We start from the raw sequence: 8,500 nt of genomic DNA, 5'->3' as shown, positions 1-8,500 counted from the left end.
TTTATTTGCTTTCTGAGTCAGAGTCTGGGCGATTTGGTTGAAACTAATGTAGATTAGGCTAGCTTCAAATTCACAGAACCACACCTGCTTCTAACTCCCAAGCTCTTACAAACTTGAGCCATCATCACCTGGGCCTTGTTTGATCCACAGCACTTGACAGACAGGGAGCTCATCTTGCAGTAGGCTTGATGCGGAGGTGCCATTGCCCATTACTGTACTGATAAAAGCACCAGGCCCAGGGTGATCAGCCTAATGGAACCTGCCTTTCCTTAGACTTTTCTGGAAGTCTGGTTGTTCAGTTAGTTATTACTTGTGGTGGCATGTCTCAGGCGTCTCATTCTCACTCATTTAACTATCAACTCAGAATGGATACCCGACTTCTTACTGACAGAAAATATGTAACAGGCACAGCTACACTGGCCCAGCTGTGTAGTTCGTTCACAGAGGGTAGGACTGGATTCTGAAGGAGCCTTGGTATCTTCTTATTGGTCATTACAGGTAAGCTGTGCCCTCAGGAGTGTTTTCTCTGGATTCCAAATTCTGCAGAAGAAAAGGGGGGTGCAGTAGGTCCCCAACTTTAAAAGCTTGAAAGTCTCAAATCAAACTCCAAAAAGAGGCCTGCGTATCTGTCTATCTATCTATCTATCTATCTATCTATCTATCTATCCCCTTCCTTCTCTTGAAATCTGCAACAATGACCCACAATCTCAGAGGCTATCAAGGGAAGAAGGATGAGGGGAGGGCTTCTCTCAGCTGCACAGACTCCGGGGACATCACTGTAAGCCTTTGACAAATTTTGTAATCTCCAGTGGTAAATTCCTTTATGTTGTGTCTTTATTCACTTATTTATTTGACAGGAGGTCATGTTCTAGGGCGTGTGACTGCTCTGTAGCCGAGGATCTTGACCTTTTGATTCCCCCAGCCTCTGTCTACCTTCTGAGTACTGGGATCGTAGGTGTGGGCCACCACACCCAGTTTTGGCTTTATTTTTGAGATAGAGCTTTGTTATGCAGCCCCAGCTGGACTCAAACTCAGAACCTGCTTGCACCTGGGAGGTAGGGTTACAGGTGTCACACCCCATGGCATCCCTTATTTTGGATATAAGTAAACTGAGACCCAAGGCAGTAAATGGACTCCCTCTGAGTGACTCAGGCATCCTCAGCTCCCAGCTTTAGCCACTTTCCACCCCGTCGCCCAGTACACAGACTCCTCCCTCCACCACTGCACACTAACACACAGGGACACGCAGGCTTAAAGAGCCCACAACCCATGAGCCACTTAACCACTTTAAAACTGGGCATGGTGGCACATGCCTGGAAACGGTGGAGACAGGAAGAAGTTCAAGATCATCCTTGGCTAAAAATAAGTTTGAGGCCAGCCTGAGTGACATGTTACCTTGTCTCAAAGCAAAAATAAAACACAATCAACCAACCACCACCACCACCAAAAAAAACAAAAAACAAAACAAAACAAAACAAAACAAAAAACACATATTTTTAAAAACAAGAATTCCCCATTCCCCTCCCTCTATCACTTTCAAGAAAAGGGCAAAAAAAAAAAAAAGTAAATGAAGCATATGGACTAGATTAACACAAAAGGTTCCTGTCAGCTGGAAACTTCCAGAGCAGTAAGATTTCTGCGGCTCTTGCTCGAAAGTTTTGTCCATTCCACTGTAGGGCGTTTTCTGTGTGTTTAAGGAAATCCTTCGGCCAGATGCAACTTTGTTGCAACTTTGTTCCAATTCTGAGTCGCCCTGGTTTCACTTTCAAATCACTGCATAGCAGTCTAGTAAAAAACGTTGAGTAACTAGTAAGAAGGGAAAGCTGGAGGGTTGGGCAGGGCGGTGCGGTGCGAGTGAGTAATAGCTTGTACAAAGGATGCCACAGGGGAGTAACAGGCAGTAATTAATAACATGGCGGCCAGAGTCACAGCCTTAGTGTTAATTAAAGAGCTTCCTCCTAGCTGGCTTATTCTCTAGGGCCTCCTTGGAGGCGCTCACGGACTTAGTGCTTCTGTCTGAGGTTGCTTGCATTCATTGTTGGGGATAGGAAAGCCAGGTCCTCAGAGAATCCGAAAACAACAACACAAACCGAACAATAACTGCCCCTGGGCAGCTGGACTGGCTTCAGGAAGGTACATTGACCTGTACTTCAGAAAGTTTCAGACACATCCCAGATTGAGTTTTTATAACCTAGCTCCTCAAGGTCAGAGGGACTAGGCATGTGGCTCAGTTGGCAGAGTGCCTGCTTCACATACAAGAAAGCTCTATCCCTAACACTACATAAACACAAAGCATGGTATCGAACTTGCAATTCCAGTACTTGGGACATAGAGGCAGGAGATGAAGGCCATCCTCAACTACATAGTAAATTTGAGACCAGCCTGAGTTACAAGTGACTCTGTCTCAAACAGTCAAGTAGAGTAGTTTAAAAATTGGCAGCTAGCAGGCTGGAAAAGTGGTTCTGAGGAGCACTGACTGCTCTTCCAGAGGACCTGAGTTCAATTCCCAGGACCACATGGTGGCTCACAGCCATCTGTAATGGGATCTGATACCCTCTTCTGGTGTGTCTGAAGACAGCGACAGTGTACTCACATACATAAAATAAATAAATAAATCTTAAAAAAAAAAAAAGGCAGCTAGCCCTGCCTGTCTGAGCTGACTTGGAAGGTCTGGCATGGCCTGAGGGTCTTCATTTCTAATGGTGCCGCTGAAGCTGCCAGTCCGGGGGGTCACACAGTGAAGCTCATCATGAGGAGACCACTGAGCGGCACTGCCATTGTCAATGGCAACCAGCCAGTGGCCTCTATAAGATTTGATAACTCTCTGATTCATCTACTCCTTAGTTCAGGACAATGTTGCCCCTCTAGAACAGAGAGCAGCTGCCTTATCCCCAGATAGTGGAAAATAGAGAGAGCTAGGGTCCCCGCACCAAGTCAGGACCATGATGGAATACCCCACTTTTGGAAAGAGGGCTGAGCTACCTACTGTGTAAGCAGAGAGTGGAAGAAGTGAGCTTCAACCAACCCTAGAGACATGGATGTCCAAAGGAAGAGTTCTCTTTTGCAGACCGGTATGTTCCATGTCAGGTTGCTAAAAACTTAGAGGTCATTATTCTGGAGTTATTTTTCTAACCAATGCAATGTTTTCTCCAGTTTTCATGCTCCTCACAACAGTTAAAAAGAGGAGGAGGAAGATGATGAAGAGAAGGGGAGGAAGAGGAGACAAAAGAAGAGGCAGAAGAGGAGGAGACAATAAAGCTGAGAAGAGGAGAGGGGAGGAGATGGAGAAGACAGATGTGGGTGTGTTCTTATAGCATCATCTATTTTGGAGGCTGGGGAAGCTTCAGCCTTTGAGCTCAGGAGTCTGAGGCCAGCCTGGGCAACAGTGACTACTCTTGTGTTAAAAGAGAGAGGAAGTGAGAGAGGGCAAGGGGGAGGGAGAAGAAAAAGAAAGAAAGCACCATGCTACATATGCAACTAAGCTTGAAGATGGTGCAGAGATGAGGCCTAGCAGCCTATAAAAATATCATTTATATAAAATTCTCTAAAAATTCATGTGCTTCTGGTTTTGGCAGCTTGCATCTAAAATCGGAACAATTAAAGAGATTAGTATGGTCTCTGTGTGGGATGACACATAAATTCCTGAAGAGGTTCACATTTTAAAATCTTATCCTCCTTAAAAAAAAAAAACATTCATTTTTATCTCTCTCTGAGACATTTCTTTTGCTTACTTAATTTTATTTCTTTCACTGGCATCTTTCTGACCATTATCCAGATTCGGGAGGCACGGTTAATCCTCAGCTGGAAGTCCTAAGGCTGTGGGAAGACACTTACCGTCTATTAAGTGTCTATTACTCTCCAGGTATCCCAGAGACCTCTTCCCATTCTCTACCTCACACATTGTTCTACAAAGTTGTTGGGCCGCTGGGAGCAAGACTGTGTGATATATCTTCCTAGAAAGTTTGCAAGTATTTCTTTTTGGTGGGGAGGGATGGGGATTGAAGTTCGGGGCCTTGTCATGCTGAACATATATTATACCCATGAGCTATAACCTCCTGCTCCTATAAACATATTTAAAGCTAACCAATCTACTTAGATAAAGCACTGCCACATAGAACATGACACACATATTCAGCTAGAGGCCTGAGAAGCTATTAAGTCAGAAACTTGGGCTGTGAAGCCATTGATACACTCTAGGTATCTCATGTTACCCATTCAAACTCCTGCTGAGAGCTGGTTATTTAATTACACCTCAAACAGAATTTTTGCAACTGTTTCTAAACCGCTTCTCCAGGCCTATTGGGGGTCTCAGGCTGAACTGATGTATGGTAAGTGTAATTTTTTTTTTTTTTTTTTGCCTGCTGATAGAGAGCTTTAAATATTGCTTTTTTGTTTTGTTCTAGTCTGTCATTTGCAGACTATAAATTATATGGCAAAGCAGAGCCATGCTTTAGGTAAAGGATCAATTTGTTTCTTTCCCAAATATGTCAAACATTGAACATGAAAATGAAGATGTTTGGAGCTGGAAAGTGGCTCAGTGGGTAAGAGCAAGGGCTGCGTAAACACAAAGACTTGAGCTCAGATCCCAGAACGCATATTAAAAAAACAAAAAAACAAAACAGCTGGACATAGCTCTGTGTGTGTGTGTGTGTGTGTGTGTGTGTGTGCAGTTCTAGCCTTGATGCTGTGTAGGGTGGAGTCAGGAGGATCACTGGGCTTGCTGGCTGCTAGCCTAGCTCAGGTTCAGTGAGAGTCTCACAGGAATACAATGAAGAACAGACACTCAACTTCCTCTTGACTCTGCATGTGCACACTTGTGCATATACCACACACACACACACACACACACACACACACACGATGTCATAGTTTGAATATGCTTGGTCCAGGGAGTGGCACTATTTGGAGGTGTGGTCTTCTTGGAATAGGTGTGTCACTGTGGGCGTGGGCTTTAAGACTCTTATCATCCTAGCTGCCAGGAAGCCAGTATTCTGCTAGCAGCCTTCAGATGAAGAGGTAGAACTCTCAGCTCCTCCTGCCCCATGCCTGCCTGGATCCTGCCATGTTTCTGCCTTGTTGATAATGGGCTGAACCTTTGAGCCTGTAAGCCAGCCCCAATTAAATGTTGTCATTATAAGAGTTGCCTTGGTCATGGTGTCTGTTCACAGCAGTAAAACCTTAACTAAGACACATACCATATATACACCACATACACACCACTCACACACATACCACACACATACTACTCTTTACTCCGTAACATTCACATACTTGATAAGTAGGTTTCTTGGCTCCTACACATGTCAAACTCTGGGTTCATAGTGTTGACGAAAGTAGACAGTCCTTCCCATCACAGAGCTTCCTTCCAGTCTGAGCCATAATCTCCTGCAGTTGATGGTTCCTGGGTCATCTTACCAGGCTGAGATTTCACTGTGGATGGGGATTTGATTGATTGATTATTGATTGATTGATTATCTTATGGGCCTGAGGATCAAAACCAGGGCCTCACACATGCTAGGCAAACAGACAACCCGAGACCAGGGGATTTCATTTTCACTATCATTTAAAATATTTATTTATTTTGATTTTGTGTGTATGGATGTTTTGACTGTATGTATGTCTGTACTCCATTGTGTGCTTGGCCAGAAGCAGGCATCAGATTCCCTGGAACTGGACTTACCGACAGCTGTGAATTGTCATGTGGGTGCTGGGAACTGAACTTAGGTCCCTAAGAGTAGCAAGCGCTCTTAACCACTGCACCACATCTCTAGCCCTCATTGTTATTATTTTAAGACAGGGTCTCTAGCCTAGGATTGTCTTGAACTGGGTATGTAGCCGAGGGTGACCTTGGATCTCTGCTCCTCTTGCTTCTGTCTCCTAAATGCTGAGATTATAGGTATGCATCCACATACCTGGTTTATGTGATGCTGAGGATTAATTAGTGCCCCGTATATGCTAGGCAAGCACTATGCTGACTAAGCCACATCCTTATCCTGTTAACCTTTGCCCTTTTCCAACTAAGCACAAAAGGACAGAAGTATCATTTTAAAAAAGTCTACTTTATTTTAAGTGTGTGTGTGTGTGTGTGTGTGTGTTTGAATGGAAATGGTCCCCATAGGCTCATATGTTTGAACACTTGGTCCTCAATTGGTGGAACTGTTTGGGAAGGACTAGGAGGAGTGGCCTTGTTGAAGGAAGTGTGCTATAGAGGTAAGCTTTGAGGATTCAAAGCCCCATTGCCAAGGACCAGCCCAGAGGTGTCTGGGAGCTTCGAAAAGAATGACTTGAGGTCAAATTGTGGCTACAAGCTGACAACCTGTGCTCTCCTTGATTCAGCTTTTCCAGTCTGCTTCTCTCTGTGTTCTGCTTTCTCTCTAGAGATTTCTCTGTCTATATTCGGCTTGCTTGCTATTCTAAGAGGTCTGTCCATGTGCTTCTGCATGTGGTGTGTGTGTGTTCTCCAAACAGTTCTCTCTTTTTATGCTAAAAAATTCTTGGAATAGCTCATCTTCTGCAGAACACAAGTCCAGTCTTTTATTTTAAATATCAATCCAGTCATTTACTCCAGGTTTTCCTTTTGATTATCTCATCAATCAGCACCCCAAGACTCCAGCCTTTTGATTCTTAGGAGACAGTAAGCATACATTTTTTTTCCCTTTAACATTGCAAAAGAATTCAGAGATCTGTCTGCCTTTGTTACCACAAACAATAAGCTAGTTGGGTAGGACTCTGCCCTAAAATTACCATTTCCACCATGCCTGAGTTTAACCCTACTCTATCCTAAGCTGATCCTGAACTCAGGAATCTATCTGCTTTTGTAAGCATAAACAAAAATCTTATCTGGTTGGGATCTCCTTTGATCACCACTTCCTAAATCTCTCCATCACCTTCTTTAGTATCTTTCTGACAAGTTGGCTCACAGCTCAGCTGCTTCTGTTCCTTTAGATTCACGAAGCCCCCTCATGTAACTCATACTGCATCTTTATAGTTTACATAGTTGAGGAATTACATATTTCCAAACTCTTGTATTTGGAGCTCTTTCCCCTAGCCTTAAGGGCTGTCCTAAAGGTTCCAATGTTTACCATTTTGCTGAGACATAGCCACACCTTAGCCTCATGGACTTGTGCTGGTTATCACGAAGTCATTAAAATATACAGGGAGAACATTCCTCGGAAGGTAAGAGTCTTCCACTGCTAGTGGATCCAGAAAATATGTACACAATTACACGAATGAGCCTTATGCTCACAGCAGCCATCGATACTCATAGAGGCTCCCACCAGAATCCTGTCCCAGGGGCAGGAACCATGTCACTCTGCCCCTACCACGGCCACACCGGCTCAGCTCTCCATCACCCCCAGTGTGTTCTCTCTTTGCCTCCTACTTCCAGATCAAGATATGAGCTTCAGCTGTTCCTGTCCTTACACCTTTGCTCAGCCATCATGGACTCTGGTCTTCTGAAATTGTAAGCCCAGTTAAATGTGTTTAAGCTACCTTGGTCACAGTAAAAGAAATCCTAAGACAGTGGGTATGTGCACGTGAGTGCAGTACCCACAGAAGCCACAGGAGCTGAACCCTGACTAAGATGTTGCTAAGTGCACGGGAGGACAGAAGCGGGAACAGGAGGTGCTGAAAACCGCAGGGGCTGCAATTACAAGCATGTGAGCTGCCTACCATCAGGACTGGGAGCTGAACTTGGGTCCTCCAGAAGAACAGTATGCATCTTGACCACTGAGCCATCTCTTCAGCCTTGAGGTACCATTCCTAGAACATATTTGAAGAATGTTTTTACAGTCCTTTCACTGTTTATGTTGTAGCATGTTCTCATTTAACAACTATAGACCTTTAATTTGTTAATTAGGCCCAAAGGAGAGAGTACTTTATATTTCTTTCTCTTCCCCTGCACTAAGTCTCTAAATCTCTATTAAGAGTAAATTTGGGCTTTGGCGGTTCTGGGGGATGGAAGCCAGGCTTTATGCTTTGGAAGCATGAACTCTACAAACAACCCACATCTCCAGACTAGTGAATTGTGACCTTGTTAGGTAGTGTAGCCTGGCTTCAGACTTTTGGGTCCAAGCAATCCTGAGAGTAGCTGAGACTATATGGGTATATGCTATAGTAACAAACAAAAACAAAAAGCAAAACAAAGCAAAAAGATTATTACCAGAGCTGGAGAGATGGTTTAGAATGCTTGCTGGGTTTTGTTGTTGTTGTTGTTGTTGTTGTTTTTTTGGGGGGAGTGTCTGTTTGTTTGTTTTTTCCAAGACAGGATTTCTCTGTGTAGCCCGGGGTGTCCTGGAACTCACTCTGTAGACCAGGCTGGCCTCAAACTCAGAAATCCACCTGCCGCAGCCTCCCAAGTGCTGGGATTAAAGACGCGAGCTACCACTGCCTGGCTAACACTTGCTGTTCTTGCAGAGGACCCAGGCTTGCTCCTGGCTTGCCCACAGTGTCTCGCAACCATTTGTAATTCTAGTTTCAGGGTTTGATGGCTTCTTTTCCT

General features: G+C 44.3%; 1 long non-coding RNA gene across 1 annotated transcript; it reads right to left on the bottom strand.

Annotated features, from left to right (window-relative positions):
• Positions 1–318: 318 nt before the first annotated feature.
• Positions 319–7,713, bottom strand: LOC114630128. Its single transcript, XR_003712776.1, has 3 exons — positions 7,672–7,713; positions 5,272–5,430; positions 319–540 (listed from the first exon to the last, which is right to left on the bottom strand). It is a non-coding gene; the product is annotated as an uncharacterized LOC114630128 (long non-coding RNA).
• Between the last annotated feature and the right edge of the window lie 787 nt (positions 7,714–8,500).

The sequence above is a fragment of the Grammomys surdaster genome, unplaced genomic scaffold, assembly GCF_004785775.1.
Source record: "Grammomys surdaster isolate TR1022 unplaced genomic scaffold, NIH_TR_1.0 330, whole genome shotgun sequence".
NCBI lineage: Eukaryota > Metazoa > Chordata > Mammalia > Rodentia > Muridae > Grammomys > Grammomys surdaster.
The sequence above is the reverse complement of the archived record's forward strand: the minus strand, read 5'-3'. Positions and strand labels throughout refer to the sequence as shown.